We start from the raw sequence: 23,605 nt of genomic DNA, 5'->3' as shown, positions 1-23,605 counted from the left end.
GATATAATAAGACTTGCATTTATTTAAAGTGTAATAAAGGGACTTTTACTCTATCCTAACATTTCAGGTAAGATTGTTGAATTAATAAATGTATAACTATTTGATGTTAATACGAGTAAAAACTAATATTTTAGCAATTGTATAACTGTCTACTTTTTTAGAGAATTGAAGTATCGTATGTCACTTTCAAATGAAATAGTTTTAATAAAAGTGCAGCAAAAACTGTGTGTCTGTAATTTAATAGGCGTACAAGAAGTCATGCAGTGTTCACATCAGATTTTTTTCTTTTCCTTGGACCACTTTGTTCTAGTTCTCTTATCTCTCCTACATTGGAATCCTATTTTTCGCATTTTCTTACGAAACGCATCTTTTTCTATTATTTCATTCTCTTTTATGTTGTTTTTTGTAGATTTTTTTATTTCTTGGAACCAGCTTGTTAACTTGTTTTACCAAAGTTACTTTAAAATCTGTTTTGTTAACCTGTTATCATTCATTCTATATTAGTGTCCAAAGAAAGTAAGTCTTTTTCTCATTGTTTCTCATCCTTTTATTATTATTATTATTATTTATTTATTGTTAATGTTCATCTGAGGAACTAAATATTAAAAATATTCAATTTAGAGGGAGTGGAGTCTTCCTAAAATATTTTAATTAAAATTACAACTTAATTAAAAATTACAATTTTTAACGATGTTATATGTCTAATACAACTCATTCGGCAAATTTTATTAAAATCAAATCATACATTTATAAATTGTATACTAACGGACAGCTTGGAATAATAGGTTAATTTGTTTCACTTCTACAAATAATACAGCTTCCTTCGTAATGGAGTGAAAATGTCTCTACCATTCATCCAAATGATTCCGGGTTTAAATCTAGATCAGGCTTGGAGTTTTTCACCCGCCATAATGTAATATTCACCTGACATAAACTGAATTTGATTTGACATTAGCCTATTGTAACTTAGAGAATAAATAATTACAAAAATAAATCTAAACATTTTTGGAACCATTTTAATCAGGATTCATTGGACCGTAATTCGTATTGAAATGATTATATTGACTAAAAAATTATTCAAAATGTATATTATTTTAAGTAATAAATTAATACAAACATTCGTATATAATCAGCTATCACATGCATGATGAATAATAATCAGTTAATACAACATTTTTAAGTTAAAAGATTAATTTTAAGTTAAATTTGAAATTTTTTGCAATAACGCCCTTAAGTATGTTCGGGCAGTGAGTTAAATGAATTTCCTGAGTTTGTGGTAGTATATTCCTACCCCATAAAATTTTAAATTGAAAATTATGCCAATTTTTAGCTCAAATATAGAAAACGTTACCAAATTTACATTTTTTATATAAGCGGAACTTCAGAATTTTGAGTAATAACTGAAATTCATTACCTTTTTCATACCTTTTAAAATTTTCGTCACATTAAGACTTAAGCGTCGATAATTAACTATTAAATTACAATATAATTAGTGAAATCTGGCTGTGACTGTAATTCCTATTTTCAAAATATTGGAAGAAAGGGATGGTTTCATAAAAACGTATTCTTTCGATGAGGCAATAAATTAAACATGAATAACTATTAAATGACAGTAAAATCAGTAAAAATTAGGTTTGATTGAAATTTGTATATCTGATATATTTAATTAATATAATAATTTTCTTTTGGAAAAAAAGAGTTATTTTTGTAAATATTATTTGTATTTAAAAGGTTATGATAAAAAGGCAACAAAAAATCTTTGGAGAATTTTATCGAGATATGATACCTCCACCTCCCTCTTTCATCACTACCAGGATAGATTAAAAAATATATATATAAAATCAATACCCAATATATGGAACTCATCCTTTCAAATTTAAAGTTTCTACTTCATCCCGTTTCTGAGACATTAAGTCAAATAGAGACCGAACGTATAAATATAATAATAATATTTTTAAGTAAAAAAGCTTATTTGTTGAAGACCATTTATATCTTTATTATTAATTTTTTATTTTGATATTTTTAGGTTTTTTTTATTTTTTGTGAATAAATTTTATTTGGGATTCTTTTTTACATTAATTTATGATTTCTGATGCATTTTTTTGATTATGAGATTAAGATTCATTTGGGATAATAGCATTATAAGTCTGGATAGTTTTTTATTCATAGATTTGGTGAATTAAAAATTGCACACATACTAGGGTTTTTTAATAATTAAATAAGCAAATGACTACAGCGGAAAAATTAATTTATTGAATATATTGGAATTGTTTGACGTTCAAATTGGTACAGTTGACAGGAAATATCAACTTTTCAAAAATAATTTTTCTGTTATTATAACAACATTATTTGTTTATTTCAAAACGTCGTATCCGTTGAAACGTTTGCTGTGGAAGAACAGTTTGCTGTAATAAGATTTTAATTTTTTGTTGGTCTAAAACAGATTGAAATTCAGTCCGGATGTTAAAGTAGTGTGGTATAAGATGTATTAATTATCCAAATTTTTATAAGTGAATTGAACAGTTTAAATCGGACAGAACATGTATTTCACCCTCTGGTGAAATTGTCATCGCAAGTCAGCTGATTTAGAAGTCGGAAGTTCTAAGGTTCAAATCCTAGTAAAGGCACTTACTTTTATACAGTTTTTAATACTAGATTGTGGATACCGGTATTCTTTGGTGGTTGGGTTTCAATTACTATATATCTCAGGAATGGTCGACCTTTCTTTCTTTCTTTTTCCTGTTTAGCCTCCGGTAATTACCTTTCAGAGGTTGGTATGTATGAGTGTAAATATAGTCTTGTACAGTCTCAGTTCGACCATTCCTGAGATGTGTGGTTAATTGAAACGCAACCACCAAACAGCACCGGTATCCACGATCTAGTACTTAAATCCGTGTAAAAATAACTAACTTTACTAGGACTTGAGCGCTGGAACTCTCGTCTTCCAAATCAGTTGATTTGGGAAGACGCATTCACCAGTAGACCAACCCGGAGGGTTAGTAATGGTCGACCTGAGACAGTACAAGACTACACATTTAATTTACATTCATACATATTCTCTGAAGTATTACCACACGATGGTTTCGGAGGCTAAACAGAGAATAAAACATGTTTTACTGATTTTTATCGTAGCGGAAGACTGGTGGAAGTTTCGACTGACGTTTTACAAAATCAAATTGAAGATCTTATTCGAGTGGGTAAAAATTTCGGAAATTGATGAAATTTGTAACGAGAGAACGGAACCATCCATTCCATTATGCATGATAAACTTAATTACCGAAAAACCTACTTAAGATTGATTCCAAGACATTTGACTCAAAATCACAGACAAATTCAAATTTGTTCGGAACGTAAAAAGATGGTTTTAGCGGAAGGTAGTGAAAATTTCTATATACGCATAACTCGTGATGAAAGTTGGATTCATCAGTTTAAGCTGGAATCCGAACGTTAGAGTATGGAATGGAAACTTCCTAGTTCGCCCGGTAGGAAAAAATTAAAAACCTGTGCACCATCCTGAAAAGTGATGCTAATTCTGTTTTAGGGAAAAAATCAGTTTTGGAGGTGTTTGATCCACTTTACAGTCCTTGCCTCGCATCATCAGATTTATTTTTGTCCGCTTAAAGAGATTGTATGTGGCACTGAGATCGGCAAAATGATCAGGACAAGAATGACTTGGACGCCAAAGTGAACAATTCTTTACTACTGGAATAAAAAAACTTGCAGAAAGATGGGACAAATTCCTAAATGTAACCGGATTATTTTAAAAGGTAGCGTTACTTTCTTTGTCATTGAATAATTTTCTCTACAGTTATTTATCTATAATTATTGAACGACCCTCGTGTATGTTCTCTTATTTAAAAAGAAATTAGTTTCAAATTTCAAGTTTAAATTAATTAACTCTTTAATGTAAAAAAAATCTGATTTGATAAAAAAATTAAATCTGACCTTGTATGCCTATTAAATTCTATATACACATTTTTTTTAAATGAAAAGAACATAAAATTTTATTTCATTAATAATTTCTGATACTTTTCCATTTTGTTTTTAACATTGAATATTATTCATCGTAAATTTTGTTTTACAATGAGAGGTTAATAAGTATTAATAAATCAATATATTTAAATTAAAAAAAAGGAGATGAAGGATTCGAACTGATATGCCTTCCCCTAAGATCCAAATATTTAATTTATTAAATTGTTATTTGTCTGTAACTCTGGAACCAATGAAAATAAGTACGACTTATTATATATCGTTGAAAAGCTCTCGATGAGGGTTTATTACTGCAGTTAAGAAAACGTCCAAAATTTACATTTTTGGGGATTTTGACCTTTCTTGGACACTTTTGGTTCAGTCGATTGCAATAAAAAGGGGAGGTGGACAACGAGATGTTTCAACAGTTTTAAATCCAAAATTTCAACATCCTACGGCTAATAATTTATAGTTATTCGAGTTACGTACGTACGTACAGACATCACGCCGAAATTAATCAAAATGATTATTTCCGTTGAAATCTGAAAATCGAAATTTTTCCTGATCACAATACTTCTTTTACTTTATATAAAGAATTTAAAAAAAACTCAACGGGTTCAACAATCGATTAAATTAAAATCTTATACTAATTTATTATAATATTAAATTTATTTTTATCATAATTGTACATAATTAGATTTTTAATTTAAATTTGGTATTTTACGGGATCTCATGAATTCATGGTCCCCCCTCAGTTAGAATATGTAAATAATTGATCATTTTTGACATGTTAAAAACATTTTCCTTCTTATTAAATTGAAGTAAAAATGTAAGACGATTAAAATATAGCTAATTTTTCGAATTTTTGTAGAAAAGTAGGGTATAATTTTTGGTCGTATGGTTGAAGCGGAGATGTAAAATAATTTCCTTTACGTTTTGACTTATGAGGAGTACGAAAATATCATTCATTTAAATTGGGGATCTCTTTATATATATAAAAGAACATTTCCCGATTGACTGATAATCAACGCCGAGCAAAAACTACTGAAGATAAGTTGATAAAAATTTGTATTTATTTTCTTTTTAAGGTGTAAGTGCACACTAAGAAAGGATTTTTAGAAATTCCAAGGTGAAGTGTTAAAATAACGTAAAAATGTAATTTACTATTTTCTTATATCATATGAAGATATCAAACTGATTTTTGTTATGTGTAATGTAAATATCTAAAACCGATTGTAGAATTTCTTTTGAAATTCGACTTTGAAAGGAGTGAAAAAACTTTGAACAATGACTGCAAATTTTCCTCATTTGCGACTATACTAAACGAGATATTCAACAAATTTTGGGTTGCTATTACTCTTCAGATAAATATCTGAAAAAAATTTTCGGGTTTTCTGAATTTTAATATTTTAAGGGGTAAAAGAACATCAAATGTTTTTTTTTTTTTTTAATTTTTGCCGTTTTGTGCTATTGAGTCAATATGGATTTGGTAAAATTGTGATGGTAATTTATGTTTGCAATTCTGATTGTGTTTACTTCACGAGCGAAGCCGCGACAGGAAATTTAAATACCAATTAGTTGGTACTGCACTGACCAAACTGTTGCTAGGAAAAAATTATAATACACTGATTATTTTTACAAATTGAACAGGGATAATTTTTATTTGTTATTATTATTCTCACAAGTATGAATTCCCTGGGTATCCCCTGACGTCAACGGGAAACGCAAGTAACCTTAAACGAGATCGAAGCCGTGACAAGGATGTTAATTTACATGTAGATCTACGTATAAAATTTTGTGGCTCGAAAATCTTCAAAATTATTAATAAATTTAATTGAAATTTAGGTATGCTGTTATAGTTTATCTGAAATTATGAATGTGAAAATTTGATAAAGATTAGTTGAGTCGTTCTTGAGTTACGCTCAATTTAAAGTCGAAAAAATTTAAACGGGCCAAGGTGGAAGCGTGGATCGTTATAATCCTATAGGTTGCAACTTTGATGTACCTTTCGCTGCGGCATTTATTGTTAATATTAAATCAAATTAAAAAAAATAATAAATAAAAAAAACAAATTAAATTACGAATATTCGGCCTTCTCGCGCAGAACTGCGCAAAAGTTGTTTTTCAAATTAATTATATGGTCACAAATAAAGATATATAAATATGCTGAATAAAAATATTATTTACGTTATCTAAAATATTAACATTCACGTAATTTATACATAAGAAACAAATCTATATATGCGTACATTTATAGACGTCGTAAAACGTTTATATTGTAAAATTAAAATAATTAACGTTTAATCCATCGATCATAATAGCAATTTTATTATAATTGTCGATGTTTTGTTTACTGTAATAGGTGGTTGCGTAGATGTATGAGGTAGAAAGCTCTACCTGTTTGAGAGAGGTTAGTCAACGTCGTGCCGTCGATTGGTGTGGGTCGTTAACGAGCGATATGACTGATTGAAATTTATGATAAACTGTATAATCTGTTTTAATGCGTTATTATTATGTTGAATTTACATAAGTATTAATTGTTAATGTGAATAAGCATGATCGTAAAACTGATTTTTTTAAAAAGTGTTATTGGTTTCAATAATGAGTGTGCAATATTCCAGTTAACTTCAACGATAATTTTTAGTTTGAAATATTACTGGTATGTATTAGTTACTATTTACTCTATTTAACTATGATTATTAATTAAGGCACTACAGAAAACAGTGAGTACGTAACTTATTTTTGTAGTTTAAATCACGATTACTTTGAATCGAGAGCGAAATTAAATTTACAGTTTTAATTTCGTGATATTTATCTCATTACTTTATCGTTCCAGATCATAACATAGACCTTGTTATTATAAAATATCTAACTTTGAATAAATAATAGAATTTTAATAAATAGATTATAATTATATTTTTTTTGTAATTCTGCTATAACTAATGAAAGAGTAGATTTCAAAATTTTGTTTCATTATAAAATATGTTTGAAATACGTGCTATCTTAGGGTTAAATTGTAATATAAAGTATTGATTCTCAAACTTTTTTGCCCACGTAGAGAATCAAGAATTTTCTAGTGCCCCCAAAATTTTTAATCTTATCATCTGTTAAAAATGATAATTGCAATTGCTGTTTTTAAACGTGGCATATCGTATTTATGAGTTAAAACTTACATTTTAAATGAGAGCAATTAAAACGCATATTTAATTATATTTGGAAGTATTTTTATTAAAATTACTTTCAAAAAATTACAATTGTATCTATATAGTTATATAACAACAATAGTGAGAGCATATTCAATATAACAATACAATAATTAAAACAAATCTTTCAATTGAAAAATTATACTTTCATTATCAACGTGAAGGATGAATCTGATTTGTTTTTTCTTCAGTTTTCTATGTGCCGTCTACCGCCCCGCTGAAGACCTCCAGCGACCATTAGGGGGCATTATCGCCCACTTTGAGAACGAATGATATAAAGCCTATAATTGAAGAATTAAATTGAGTGAATTGATTAATCTTTGATTGGGAGTTTTGATTCTTGTCGATTTCTTAATTATATGAAGGGTTTTTTTTTGGCTTAATATCATCACATAAGCTTGAAGCTTGTATGTGGGCTATGCAATTTTGTAGCTTATGAAAAATTCCATGCCTGACCGGGATTTCAACCCGGGACCTCCTGATGAATGACCGAGACGCTACCATTCGCCTCGGAGATCGGCATATTTTAATCTTTATTTTTCTGTTTAGCCTCCAGTATCACCGTTCAGATAATACATCAGACGATGATATGTATGAGTATAAATGAAGTGTAATCTTGTGCAGTCTTAGTTCGACCATTCCCGAGACTTGTGGTTAATTTGAAACCCAACTACCAAAGAACACCAGTATCCACGATCTAGTATTCAAATCCGTGTAAAAACAACTGATTTTAGTAGGACTAGGCATATTTTAATTTAAATAAACTAAAGCTTACTTAAACATCCATTGATTTAAAACTGAATTACTTAGTTTTTTCTTGTCTTCCTCATTTTTAATTAGATGTGTTATTTGAAAGTCTAGAATGGTATTGTAATTTTTTTGTGTAATCGCGACAAAATTATTAAAATTTTGTTTGTGTAAGAAGGTTTTTTTAATTTGTATGAATCACAGTCAAAATGGTATTTAATTAATAACAATATTATAATAGAACGTATCGTATGTGGATTATTTTTGTCGTAATAGTAATAATAATAATAATCAATTTATATCATTTTAGAGGATAAAAAAAAAGTTACATACATCGTTATATATTTCTTTATCTATTAAATGTATAAATTAGTTTCTAGGTAAAGAATCTAATTTTGTAATAATTATTTTTAAATGTTTCGCTCTACTTAGAATGAAAAGCAGGGCATGTTTAAAAATATTTACTTATATTAAAATAAAAAATATTATCTACATTCTTTTGTGTAATATTTTTATTTCTCTTATAAAATAATGAAATTATTTTAATTGCGATATTTATTAAAATTTTAGTATTTTGTTTGGTTTCTGTAGTTAGATTAAAATTTGATCGAGTAATATTCAAGCTGATTTCGAAAAAGGAAGAAGTTTTCACAATTCGACCCCAATTATTATTTTTATTTATTTATTAACATAATAATAACAGGCTTACGCCCTCTATCAATTACTAGATGAATGATAAATTCATTCATCTAGTAATTCATTTTTATTTTCTGAATAACTAATATCGTTATTTATATTATTTATTTTTAAATAATAATTCACGCTGGGGTCTCGGTAACAATTGATGACCTCTCCCTGAAATCGTCATACGGAGAAAGTGGCGCCTCTGCTGGCTTATCAGTTGGTGAAGGTTGGGCGAATCCGCATCGGTTAGGTGTCCTGTCAAGTGTCGAAGAGCGATGTTACCGGTGTTGGGGGATAGGGCACCGGGCTAGGTCCTGCAGCGGTCCCGACAAAAGAAGTCATTGCTTTAATTGTAAATCTGAGGGCATCTTTGGCAAGACTGTCAATCTGAGGCTAAATGCTCCTTATGTAAAGTTCGAGGGCATTCAATTGGTGGTTGTGTTTGTAGGACAAGCAATGAGACCCATCCGCCTTTACTTTTGGGAACGACCTAGGGGACAGCTTCGTCCAGGAGGGGTGGGATGCTCAGGTATCCTATTTTTGGTGATTGGACGGGGACCCCCTTTGGAACTTCATGACGGGGTGTAAAGTAAGACCGTAGTCCCCCGGTGCGGGATCCCTCTGGGGTTCCCCATTAGAGGCGTGGCGTCAAGACCGGAGTTCCGGGGGGGACTCTCATGGATCCTCTCATTAGAGGCATGGCGAATGATTAAAGACGGAGTCTCGGCTACCTGGGAGGAGCCATAGTTCCTGCCGAGGTAGTTTGAGGCGATGGCACCCCCCTGGTGCTGTGTACAAGCTTAGTGTTGCGGATCCGGTTCCAGAGGGGGAGGGGGTAAACAAAGGGGAACGATAAAAAAAAGATATTAAAATATAGCGAGCGATATAACCAGATCGCTGGTTACATAAATAACAACAGGCTTACGCCTTATATCAGTTACTAGATGAATGATAAAATAATTTTTTAACATGTGAAAAATGTCATGTCTGCCGGGGATTCGAACCCGGGACCTCCCGATGAAAGGCCTAACGACCTGAACTGCGAGTGCGGTGAGATTCAGGACTCTGAACATCTCCTAAAATGCACCCTCTGCCCAACGAAATGCACGCTAGAAGATCTGTGGCAAGGAAATGCTTCTGGTGTTTCGGTGGCACAATACTGGTCGCAAAGGTTTTAATGTCTCATCGCTCGGACACGAAAAAGTAAAGTAAGTAATTAATCTCACTTATACATTCTAATCTCAAAAGTTTTTACTTTTATATTTTACAGTATTTAAGAGACGGGAGAAAAGGAATGTTTATCATTTTTAGTTTGTATTTAAAATAAAAATATTTTATTTACTTTCTTTGCTAACCTAATTGGGCTCGTATTACTAGAAACTCGAGTTGCTGAGAGTACAGTGTATTTAATTACTGCACGGTAATAACAACAATGAAACATTTTATATTTCATTAAATATAAAAATTTTCCTCCTCGTACTCTATATAACAAGTAACGGCTTTATTTCTGACATTTTAGATCATCTAAACTATTGTGTAGTTTTGTAAAATACACGTTCATTTCATAATGGATTTGACAAATCGTGCTTTGGTGTTGAATACAGAACGGAATTATGATCGACGGTAATTGATTGAGGTAGATTTACCCAATATCAAATCTGTTGAATGATAATTTATTATCTTAATGTCGCAATTAATCTTGAATCTAACAATTTATTTTTAATAAAAAATAGATTTGAAATATTATTATAAATTGTATCCTTCACACTCTGTGATATTCTAAACACCAATCAATTAATCTTTCTTATTACTCAGCATCTTCTAAACAAAGAAGTTGTAAATATATTCTTAACTGATTTAAAAAAAAAAAAAAACATTTTATTTATTTTTCAATAAATAATTTTAAAAAAAATTGAATTGAACCACTTAATTTTGTGTTGGTACACAATATAAGATTAATTGTCACAAAAAATTTTAAGTAAGATTTTAAAAGAAAAATTTGTTTCATTTAAAAGCAAGGAACCTTATTGCAAAATTTCATAAAATTTGGACAAACACGTATAGTCGTAATTGCATCATGAACACAAATAAATAAAGATAAAACAGGATTTCCCTTTTTTGGATCAATGAACTATGTTGATATGTCTATAAATTGTATCTGGAGATAGTTATTTTTTTTCAATTATGCAACTATTTTCAATATCCAAAAGTAAAAATATTGAGAGTTTAAGAGTTTAGACTGAATAATGGTCTTTTCTTTTTCTTTTAACCTTCGGGATCACTGTTAGGTATTACATCAGAGGATGAGATGGATGACAATGCAGCGTATGAAAATGCCATGTCTGACCGGGATTCGAACCTGGGACCTCCAGATGAAAAGCCGAGACGTTACGACTTGCGCCACGGAGGCCGGCAATTTTCTCATAGGTAGGTAGACATAAAATAACGGAAAAAAGATAAACGGTGTTAATAAAATATGGAAACTATTAAATTTCAACCGTTAAAGACGAAAAAATGAAATTTACCAAACGTTTCCTACCTTAAAACTGTCTCATTTCAATGAGATCTAGCATTTATATGAAAGACTTATCCTATCAGGAATGTTCATGAAGTGCAACTAAAAATTTTAAATGGAAGAAATAGGTGTGAGTGGACTGGTGCGACTTATCATTTTAAAGGACATTAAAAAAGATTTAGCTTAATTTCGGACTATCAGAGCCCTAACCAAAATGGGAAGCATTTAATGTTTTTACAGCTAGTATCAAAAACAGTCTACAGTATCTTTTAAATAACTTCACATCAGTGAAGCACTAAAGAAAAAAAATTACCAAGTGTTTCTATCCCATAATGATCTATTATAAAATATAATACCACTGCTTGGGCTTTATTGTAAACCAGTTTTGAAACTAGTTTGAAAGATAATAAATTCTCTCAATTTTGGTTAAGGTTTGCATACCCTGAAAGTATTACGTCAAAATTTATGTTTTTAAATAACCTTTAAAATGATGTATTACAATCTTATCTTTTTCTGTTAACAATTTTTTAGTTGTCCCCCTTGGGGGGGGGGGGATCTGAATGATTGGGGTATAGTGGTCTTAATTTGAAAAATAGATCGTTTCGAAATGGAAACAACATTTGCTAAATCTCATTTTTCTACGTTTAACTGCTGAAAAGTTATTTACGGGTTCCCATACTTTATATATATTTATTTATTATTTTCGATTATTCCCCTTTAGGAGAGCGCGTGAACTTCCTTCCCTTCAATTTTCTTTTCTTCCCAAAACTCTTCATCCGCTCACTATGTTTCTTCTTCCTCTCCTCCGTCCATCTTCCTACCGTTTCTCTTTTTCGCTCTTGTTTAATTTTCTTAATTCTAATTTCATCCCTAAATTTCCTTCTGTCCATGATTTCTTCTACTGTGATGTTCAATCGTTCCAGGTCGTCTTGTGTTGACTTACCGGGTTGGTCTAGTGGTTAACGCGTCTTTCCAAATCAGCTGATTTGGAAGTCGAGAGTTACAGCGTTCAAGTCCTAGTAAAGCCAGATATTTTTACACGGATTTGAATACTAGATCGTGGATACCGGTGTTCTTTGGTGGTTGGGTTTCAATTACCCACACATCTCAGGACTGGTCGAACTGAGGATGTACAAGACTACACTTCATTTACACTCATACATATCATCCTCTGAAGAATTATCTAAACGGTAGTTACCGAAGGCTAAACAAGAAAAAAGAAGAAGAGGAGGTCGTCTTGTGTTTCTTTCATCCAAATAGAAATTAACTTACTTGCCTTGACGATGTTGAAAATTTTCTTAGCGAATATATCTTCACCCATCCTGCATAAGTATATATAGATTCGTAGATTTGTCGGTAATGGATTCTGTATTTTCATATAATTCCTTTGTGGGTCATTTGATCCAGTTTCCGTCTCTTAGGACCGGACCGTGGGTTTTCCTGAAGATTTTCCGTTTTTGCTTCTCAATTTAAAGAATTTTGGTCATTACTGTGCTGTCTGCGGCATACAAGGCTTCCGGCAAGACAACTATGCTGTGATGTTGTAGTTTCACATTGCGAGACGTTGCTTTTTTTTTATAATGATTCCATGTAAGGTTGTATACCTTTTGCAGTTTGAGGCGTATATATATATATATAAAATGTGTTAATAAAATACACTATTATGTGTACAAAATGTATCCACTTTTTTATTACTATTGTATGTGTTAATAAAGTACATACACATAGTTTTATGAATGTGTAACCTTCTTTTTCTATATTTTGTTCTACATTAGAATGATCAGTTTTATATGAATTTAATAGAAGTTAAAAAATACTTTGAGATTTTTTTCTAAAAAAAAATATTATTTAAGAGTTTTCACCAGAAATATAAAAAAAATATATATAGGAGGTCTGTAAATAAAGTAATGAGACTGGTTCAGAAAAATCTTTTATTTACAATCCAGTTATACATGGACTGTATCACTTTCGAAATAGTTCCCTTGGGAAGCTACGCAACGCTTCAAACGGTTTTCCCACTCTTCATAGCAGTGTTGGAATTCAGAAGCCGGAATATCCTTCAGATGGTGGGTTACATTTCTTTCTGTTTTCTACTGTTCCAAAACGGTCTCCTTTGATGTGTTTTTTTAAAGTCAGGAACATGAAAACATTCCAGGTTTCAAGTCAGCTGAATAAGGTGGTTGAGGAACTGTAGGAATGTTTTTCTTTTTTTCAAAAACTCATTAATTGAGATTGCAGTGTGAGCGACATCCCCATACGCCCTTTTTAATTTTGAGAAAGTTTCAGTAGCATTCTCACCGAGTTTAAACAAAACTTGATTGCACAACGTTGCTCATAATTAGTATCACTTATTTTTGTAACGCACAACAAAAACTCGTTTCACGAAACGGTTGTTTACGTTTCACGAGGCAACAATATACTAAAAATAATAATACATAATATAAATCAGCTATTCATATAACCATATGTTTACTAGTACCTTTACAATATTGCCACTTTTGGCTTCCGAAAAAAAAACTAGTTTCATTATTTTATTTGCAGACCTCATATCACGGATGAATGATACTAAAAAAAATAAAATTGCACAGTTCTGCACAAGAAAATCGACTTTTCGTTAATTTACTTTGTTTTAAATATTTTTTTTGAATTAGCATCAATGTTGTTAATAATAGAACAATATAGCAGATAAAAAAACGAAGACGTTCCAACTTGCAGCATCATAATGAACCAAGCTTCTAACTTGCTCCGCTCAAATTTGTTCTACCTTATATTAAGCGTATCTCAAGAACGACTCAACTAACCTTCATTAAATTTTCATATGCACAAATTCAGATGATAACAATATTACAGCATATATAAATTTCAATTAAATTGATGTAGTAGTTTTGGAGATTTTCCAGCCACAACATTTTATACTTTGCCTATATATAAATATATAAGGAAACTGCAGTTTAAGTGAATGATATTTTCTTACTCTTTCTATCTCAAAACGAGAAGAAAATTCATTTTCACCCCAGCACTGACACCATGCGACCGTAATACATTTCTTCGAAAAGTCGGGAAAAAATAAAACTGCTTTATTAAACCAGTATGTAGATGTACAGAATCATAGATATATCATTAAAAAAAATGGTTAACGGATGCTTAGTTTATGAGCAACAATCTAAAATAGCAACCACGAAATCATATTTATTATTTGGTTAAAATATTTCCTTTCTACATTTTTTTTAGATTTCATGAATGTAACAGGTACTTTGAACGGTTTTCTTTGTTTCTTAATATATATATATATATATATATATATATATATATACCTCTTCTTCGTAATATTTGTTATTTTAATTAGCTTACGATGATAATTTTCTTATTCAGTTCATCAAAAGGACAAGTTTCTTCATTTTAGTTCCTTGCACGAAGTAAAGGAAGTACTGTGATCGCGAAAAATTTCCATTTTCAAATTTTAACGGAAATATCCATTTTGACCATCCCTGAATCCATTTTGACCATCCCTGAATCCATTTTGACTAGTTTCGGCTTGACGTCTTTATCTCGCATAACTCAAAAACGATTAGCCGTAGGTTGTTGAAATTTTGTATTTAGGACTGCTAACATGTAGGTGTAACATCTAGTTACACCTACCCTTTTGATTGCAATCGACTGAACCAAAAGTGTCCAAAAAAGCCCAGAATCCAAAAAATGAGATATAAGTGGTACTTATTTTGATTGATTCCATAGTTATAGCCAAATAAGATTCTAATTAATGAAATATTTGTCTCTAACAAGGGGAAGGCACACAGTTCGAATCAGACTTCATCTCTTTTTTTTTTAACTTTTTTAATTTAAATATTGTGATTTATTAATAATTATTAATCGCTGATGTTAAAAAAAATTACGATAAATAATAATTCAAAAATAACAATTGAAAAAGAGAAATAAGAAAAAAATATCAGACGTTATTAATGAAATACAATTTTATGTACTTTTCATTTTAAAAAATGCGTATGTAATTTAATAAGTGTACAAGGAAGTCACGTGCTGTACACATCAGATTTTTTAAGCAATCGTTATTGATTGAAATAGTTATCATTTGAATACTGTACAGTAATCGGGTAATATTTTGTTTTGAAACACTCAAATTTGGTGATTTTATGAAAAAATAATTATTACTCAGTTAACAAGATTTTTTTACACGTGTATAAATTCAGGCTAAGTTACAAAGTAATGTCAAAATTTTACTACAAAAAAAATCAAAGTAATGAAAGTGAAATATCGATTGTTAAAGGAAAAAAAAAAGAATGAGAAATGAATGACTCATTCATTTTTTTACTGTTATTAGAAGTTAATCTTCAAACTCATCGGAAAAGATGTAATATAACTATTATAATTTCATTAATATTAATCCTTAAGGATTATAACTTAAAGGGTAAAAAATAATTCTACGGTGTATTTATTAATAATTTTATAATATTTTTCATCGATTATTGATGTATCCATCATTTTATTTTAAACCAATTGTTCAGGATCCGTTATTGTTGAACATTACGAAGGTAAAAAGAATATAACCCTTGGGCAAATTGGGTGTAATCATAGTTATTTATCAACTTTAATATTACCCTAATATTTAGGTTAGGTTGGATAAGGTTTGAACGATATTGGGTCAATTAGTCTAGGCTGGTTTGAAAATTCGTCAGTGCTTCTAAATGGTGTTCTTTCTAATAAGCTAATAATAATAGTTGAGATGTGATTATAGATTGATGTTCAACTTATTATTTTAACTTCATAAAAAAAAGTATATATAAAAATAATAATAAATTGCTCTATTTCAGTTATTATGTGTATTAGTACACATATTTTTAAATAAATAGTGATTTTATAAAATATTTTGCAGGAAAATAGTTTTGAAAGTTATATTTAAGTTTTCTACTGATAGTGAGATTGTCTGTTGATTGCAATTGAGTTCTTGTTATTATAGTAAAGGAGATGTGGTGGTTCATATATATATATATATATATATATGTTGTCGTGAAACACTGAAATTACAGAATGCCAATATTCTTACTTACCAAATACGTCTGTGAAAGACCGAAATATTTGCTTATTCGGACCTTCGCCGGTTTATGTCTAAAGACATATTCCGGCTCGAACACAGATAAGCTCTGGTGGGGGTCGAAACGATAACTGGAGATTAAAAAAAAATTCCCAAATACCAATCTGTAAGGTAAATAGATTACGAGAAAACCTAGTAAAAATGGAAGTTTAAATTTAAGCCAAACATAACCTATGCTAGCTAACCACGTGTAATTAACGTTAAATGTACAAATCATAAATGTTATTTTGCAACATTGGAGACGATTAATCAAATTGATTACATTTATAAAAAAATTTAATCAAATTTTCAGCGTTTTTTAAATTGAAAGGGCCAATCAGGATATCTGAATAAGCAAATATCTGAGTCTTTTACTGAAATATTTGGTATGTTTCGATATTGAACAGAGAATATTGTTGACATCCTCTAAGTTCGATCTTTCACAGTTACATTTGTATATATATATATATATATATATATATATATATATATATATATATATATATATATAAAGAATAAATAAAAACAAAGTTTTAATACTTTCCTGGCTTTAGTTATGTATTTTTTTAGTGGAAAAATAATTTGTGAAAATGAACGAAAAAGTTAAAAAAATCGATATTTTTAAACTTTGATCAGCTACCTTACCCCTCTCTATTGCTTCCCAAAAGTATTTTTTGGGCCATTTGCACTACTACTCTGCTTAGGAAGACATAACAACATCTTTTAAAAAATATGAAATTCTTAAAAAGATATCTTTTTTCGATTTGTCTGAGAGGGGAAAATTTTGAGGCAAATTTTTTTTTTTCATGGTACGTTAAGTATGCACGGATGTACTGAGCTAATATAAAATGGTGTTATGTTAGGAAAATTTTATGAAAATTGACTCCCAATAAACGTTTTACCCCAACCCCCTGGAGATATTCACCCCAAAAGTTTTTCCAAGAATTCCCCCATATACACCTGTCTGAACAAAATTTTATAAAAATCGGTTAATCTAGTCAAACGTTTATAAACATCAAGACACGTACATACGTTAGTACGTACGAACATTACCCGCCACTCTTCTTTTTTTTTGGGGGGGGGGGATCCCTGGGTCATGATACATTGGGAAATGTTAAGAAACCCATACCCCATTTTTTGACTGATTTCCATACCTTTCTTCTTGCAGAATAGCTCTGGAGCTTTTCAAGTAAAAATACTGTCGTCAAAAATTGATAACTGATTTATTGTGTAACTCGAAATCCTTGTTTTTTAAATTTTAGGCTTAGACATGTCTTAAATTATTTTTACATACATAATCGCTTTTCAAATCAGAAGACATTAGTTTTAAATTCAGCAGAGGAACTTGTCCCCCTCGTTGAAAACTCACATTTTCTTTGAATCAATCGATAACAGCTTGATAGACGACGTCGTCGTTCTGTATACGTTTATCACTCAAATATTCTTTTAATTTCATGCTTAAATTTTAAATTAAATAAATGGACGGGATGAAATAAAACAATAATCATGGATAAATCGGAAATAGAAATAATAATGAAACTAATATAAAGTAAATAATTTAACATTATACATATATTTTACATTCGAAGTAAATTTTGAAAAAGTAATAAAACTTTGATTAGCTTTTCTTATATTTAGTAAGAAGTAAAAATAAAACTGAAAGTAAGAAATGATGAAATAGACCACACAGATAAAATAAATAATTGGTCAATATTTCATGTAATTTACCTCCCATTGAGATGCAGGATAATTCTACTTCATCTCTGTTATATTATAGATATTACTTGAAGACTGTATGAAACAAAGAATACAGACCACAACAGAAAAATTAAATAAATAAAAGAAATAAACTGTTGAATTTATTAATTGCTTTTGTTCAGTTTTTTGCAGCTATCTTTAGATTAAGTTAATACTAAAATAAACATTAAAATTTAGTTAAAGATTTGTTTATTGTATGTTAAATGTTAGATTCGTAGTTTATTTATATTTAATTAATTAAAAAAAAAAAAACTTGAAACTTAACTATTTGTACGTCAAGTGGCCATTTTTCAGTTATTAAAATTGCGTAATCATCTGGATATCTGCCCTGAATATGACCCCTTTGCACTGTGTCCGAAATTTTCATTCCCCCTTCTGTTCCCGGCTAAAATTTCAACGAATTGGTAGTTCCCATTAGCTTTTAAATCGTCTTATCATGTAAATATTTTCTAGCCTCTCTTATCGCACTTTCTACTAATCCTTTCATCACTATTTTAAAATGTTTTCTCTTTTTACGATATTTTGAACTTATTTATTTTTAATAATAAAATTTAAGAATTTATTAGTCTTTTAACAAAGTTATTCTACTTCAAACCTAAAAAAAAACAAAAACAAAATAAATTCTACTTCATTCCTGAAATGTTTGGTCCTCCATCAAGTTGCTAGTACATTTCTATTCGTTTCGCCTGTGATAAATTTTCATAAATAATAATATTTATGTATTTTTTAGTTTTAACAAAGGTATTGTATATCAAACCTAAACGGTGTTTTTTGTCACCGAATTTTTCTGTTTTAAGTTGAATATCATGAGAATTGCGGGAGATAAAGTTCTGGGTTCTGTTTTATTCGATTTTTCAGCTCAAAAGATTTCAGAAAACAAAGTTTGCTCTTTCTATAACGCCTTAAAATTTTCAATATAACTTTATTTATCCGGGGGCATTGAAATCAGAGCGAAATCTTTTGGTAGCTGTGACTTTATAAAAAGCGTTTCGGATATATATTTGGATGAAATTATCTCTTATTTCAAGCTCTGAAATCAGTTCGCAAATTATTTCCCTTTCCTCCTGAATCACCTGTACACACACACACACACACACACACACACACATGTGTGTGTGTGTATATATATATATATATATATATATATATATAGTGTTTCTAAAATGGTGGGCTGGCTATACTTTTTCGGATTCTACTTTTAAACTAAACAAAAAATATCCTTAGGAAAAATGGCAATTTCTCCTTCGTTCTCCACCTGTTCACTATTTCGTTATTTTTTATATAAATATTTATATCTCAAGTTCGCATCGAGGAATCGCATTAATATTTGGTAAGCGACTTGGAAATGAAGTTTTAAAATTAGCCTAAAATCAGGGCTTAAATACCTTCGCAAATTACAAAACGGAGGCCATATTTATTTTTCAATCCGTCTTTCTCCATAAATATTAGTTTTTACAAAATGTATGTTTACTAAAGTATTAAGCCTTTTATATTGAACAAAATGACATTTTATATTTTTAAATCAGTTAACAAATAGTCTAGTTATGGCAGAAAATTGGTGTAATAATTACGTGTCTGTTTTCATGTCCTCCACTTTACGTTCAGTTTGATTAAATATTGTTCTTATTTATTCTTACATTTAGTATTGTAAATTAGTATCAAATTAATAATTTTCTCACACTAATAGACCTAATAATTAAAAAAAATAAATAAAAAAAAATAAAATAAACTTCTTGTGTTAATATTACGTTAATTGTTGTAGAACGTTAGGTATTAACAGTTGTTAAAAGTTACACGAGATATTCAGAGTGTCTACCATTAGATACTATACAGGTCTTCAGTCTTTTTCGGAGTGATTGTCTTAACAGTTCAGAATTCCGGGAGTATTCCTAATTTCTTGAAATCCATTTTGGATCCTTTGTTGAAGATTCTTAATGTTGAGTATTTGAGTTGAATTAACAATATGTTTCAAATGGCCCCACAGGTAGCAGTCAAGAGGGTTTAAGTGAGGTGATCGAGCAGTCCAGGGCGCTGGCCCTCCGCGGCCTATTCATTTTTCATGGAAGATTTCATGCAGAAAATCTGCTACTAACCGACTGAAATATGCTGGAGCTCCATCGTGGTGAAACCACATATTTCCTATTAATTGTAGAGGTAGGTAGATTTCAACAAATATGGAAGATTTTTGGTCAAATGAGCAAGATAATTTTCTTCATTTAAACGATTCGGTAGAATGACAGGACCCAAAAGATAGTCATTAAAAATAACTGTCAATATGTTTCTTTGTTGATGGCTACTTTGGAAGGTACCATGAGGATTCTCGTCGCTCCAGATATGCTGGTTGTGAAAGTTTTGAACACCATTCCTGCTGAAAGAAGCTTCGTCTGTGAACAGAATCCTTGCCGAAAATAAGGATCTGCAATTAATGTTCTTTGAAATCAGTTGCAGAATGCCAATCTACGCGGAAAATCTTCGGAAATACTAATTTAAATATATATGCAGGGTGAGTCACGAGGAGTATAACAAACTTTCAGGATATGTTTTACGGAAAAATTAAGAGAAAAAATTTGGTATAAACCTAGGTTCAGGTATTTTCGTTAGCGATTATCGGTTGGTGAAAGATTTCGCCTTTGGAAAAATTAAGCCAACCTGTAATTCTTGGGACTCAAATTAAGGAGTAAATTTAGTTTATATGAAATTTGACCTTAAGAATTAAAGAAAGAAAAAAGGTCTCAGTGGTGTATTTTTAGTCGTTTTCAAGAAATCTGAGGTGAAAGAAAAAAAATTGGAGTCGAAAACGCACTATTTTAGTGTTTGGCGTAAATTAACTTTGTTAAATGGGTAATAAACACATAAAAATTTTAAATAAAACTTGCAAAGAATTTGATTCCGAGTAAAATAGTATGAATAATGTCCACAGAAACTAAACACAAACGTAAAAAGAACATTCAAGTTTATTTAAAACTAAACTTATCAAAATATAACCTTCCGGGTTGGTCTAGTGGTGAACGCGTCTTCCCAAATCAGCTGATTTGGAAGTCGAGAGTTCCCCAGCGTTCAACTCCTAGTAAAGTCAGTTATTTTCACACGGATTTGAATAGTAGATCGTGGATACCGGTGTTCTTTGGTGGTTGGGTTTCAATTAGCGACACATCTCAGGAATGGTCGAACTGAGAATGTATAATCACTACACTTCATTAAGACGTGTGTACGCGATTTCTAATTGAATTTTAACTAGAAGATTACATTTTTAAATTCCTTTCTCATTGTTTTTATTATTTTCTTTAGAAATCAGTTTAATATTTTATTTATAGTAAAATAATATAATTTTTATTGTATAATTAAGTTTCTTAAAAGTAAATTACGAATAAGTTTAATTTAATGAATTTTGGATTTTTTACGAAAAAATTATTAATTAAAAAATGATTATATGAGAAAAACAGCATTATTTAATGTATAATATTAATTATAATTTTGCTAAACAATTTAGAAAACTGATTTCTCATAAGGTTCTAACATGGAGAAAGTTCTATGGTGAGTTAAAAACATAAATTACTATTTAATTTTTTTAATTTAGGTAACTTATTATATTAATCTTATTTAATAGCAACTGTAAATTTACACTTAATACAAAAGTAGGCTTTATATTATATAACTAACGTGTAACTTAGTCCATAATAACCGTAATATTATGTTCCCATAAAACTAGTAAAAACCACAATGCAATTGAAATAGGCTATCTACAGCCCTCTAAACCATTATTGTTGTTACTGATTGTCCTGTAATTTTGAAATACTGTACCGCTTAGTGAGTTAGTTGTTTTATTTAGGTCAAATTAATTTTCTGGAAATGTGTTTGCTTTGTAAATAAATCTAGGGTGTTTAGATTTATAAACTCTTTTACTGTATATTATTTAACAATCATAATATGAGTTTATGAAAAAATAACTAATCCATTTAAAAAAAAAAACAAAAAAACTACCACTAGCAGCCAGGGTCGGCACTGCGGGGGCGACAGTGGTGTCCACCCCTCGTAGCCTCGGATGCATCTTCCTTTGTGCGCATGCGCACAACAGCCAAACACCACGCCGCTGAAACTGTGAAGTGCACAGTTCCATACAAAGATTTTTGTATGTTTTTCATAAATTGGGGGATGGCTACCGACATTAAGCTTAAGGATTATTTGTTGTACAAGTATAATGAAAGAATTAAAGAAAAAAGTACTCATACTAATTGTTATAGATAATATCAAGTGGAAATAGGGAGGGCTGCAGTTCCGCAGTGCCTGTACGCGAGCCGCCACTGCAGTATGCGTTACAATTGGTAGAAAATAAAATGAAGAGCATATTCTATAATCCTTTTAGAGCTCATGATATAGTGGATATAAATGTGTATTTAAAAAATATATGTTCATAAAAGATCCCGTTACAATATTACAGAAGTAAAATAATAATAATAATTTTTTTTTTTAAAGAGTTACTTGGAAAATGTATAAGTTTTGTTACTTGTGTAAAAAGTATTTCTACTGTAAGCATGAAAATGATTTTCGGTTTCCTCGATAGGTTTATTTCCGGCCGTGATGTCGTAGCAACAACTTCCTTTATCCTTTCACATAAATGGTCTTAATCATAAAGTTTCATACAATAACGATGTTTTTTTATATAAAAAGAAATTCAACTATTTCAGATAGTAACTTAATGTTAAATTGTATATGTGGACCTTTCTTTACTATTATACCGATTAAAATACTTCTCATTGCGCACACTTGTACCTTGAAAATTAAAGTTCAATCCTGAGGGAACTTATATGTTGTACTATCTGTAGATAGTTTTTGGCTGTTCCAGTTTTCTCTACGAAGAAAGTTGGATCTATAACGTTTCTGTAATTGGTGTACACTAAAGTTGTAATAGTACAGATAAATTTAACCATCTCATTGTTTGTTGTGGTATTTTAATTATGTAGAAATGTAGATTCACACAAGTATTGACATAAAAAGTTGCGTTATTTATGAAAATAACACCTTTTAAGAAATTTTTATTATCTGGTTTGCCTCACATGACAGTACCATCGATTTAGGAAAATCAAGCTTCAAATTACTATTTGATTTACATTTTCCTAAACTGTTCATTTTTGAAACCATTAACCGATACGATGTTGTCGATAAATTTCAAATGAGTTAATGAATTTTTACATTATCGATCGCAACTTCCAATCGATATCTTTATTGAAATTCTATTGAAAAATAACATCCGATACATTCGAGAGGTTGTAGATAACTGACAACGTTACAGACAAGTTAACGAAACAAATTTGCATTCTAATGTATCGGTTTTGTTGTTATGGTAATACATAGTAGTTGGGGTTATTGTAACTCAATAGGGAATAGAGTTTATGAAAATTTTACCTTTTTCTTTTCTATTCGTTATGTTTGCCTAAATTTACGCTTAACAGTAAATTTCAGAAAATGTAAAATATTTTCCGGTGATATTTGCATAAACGCAAAGTTACCAATAAATTACATAAATGTTAGCAAAAACGTTATGTAGATTTTATTTCACTATTGTCAACATAACTTGATAATTTCCCTTAATTGTAACTATTTCTTTTATCCATTGATTAGAGACTAGACTGTTGAGTGAGGCTA

This window comes from Lycorma delicatula, chromosome 9 (assembly GCF_047948215.1).
Source record: "Lycorma delicatula isolate Av1 chromosome 9, ASM4794821v1, whole genome shotgun sequence".
Classification (NCBI taxonomy): Eukaryota; Metazoa; Arthropoda; class Insecta; order Hemiptera; family Fulgoridae; genus Lycorma; species Lycorma delicatula.
Note: the sequence above shows the minus strand (reverse complement) of the source record.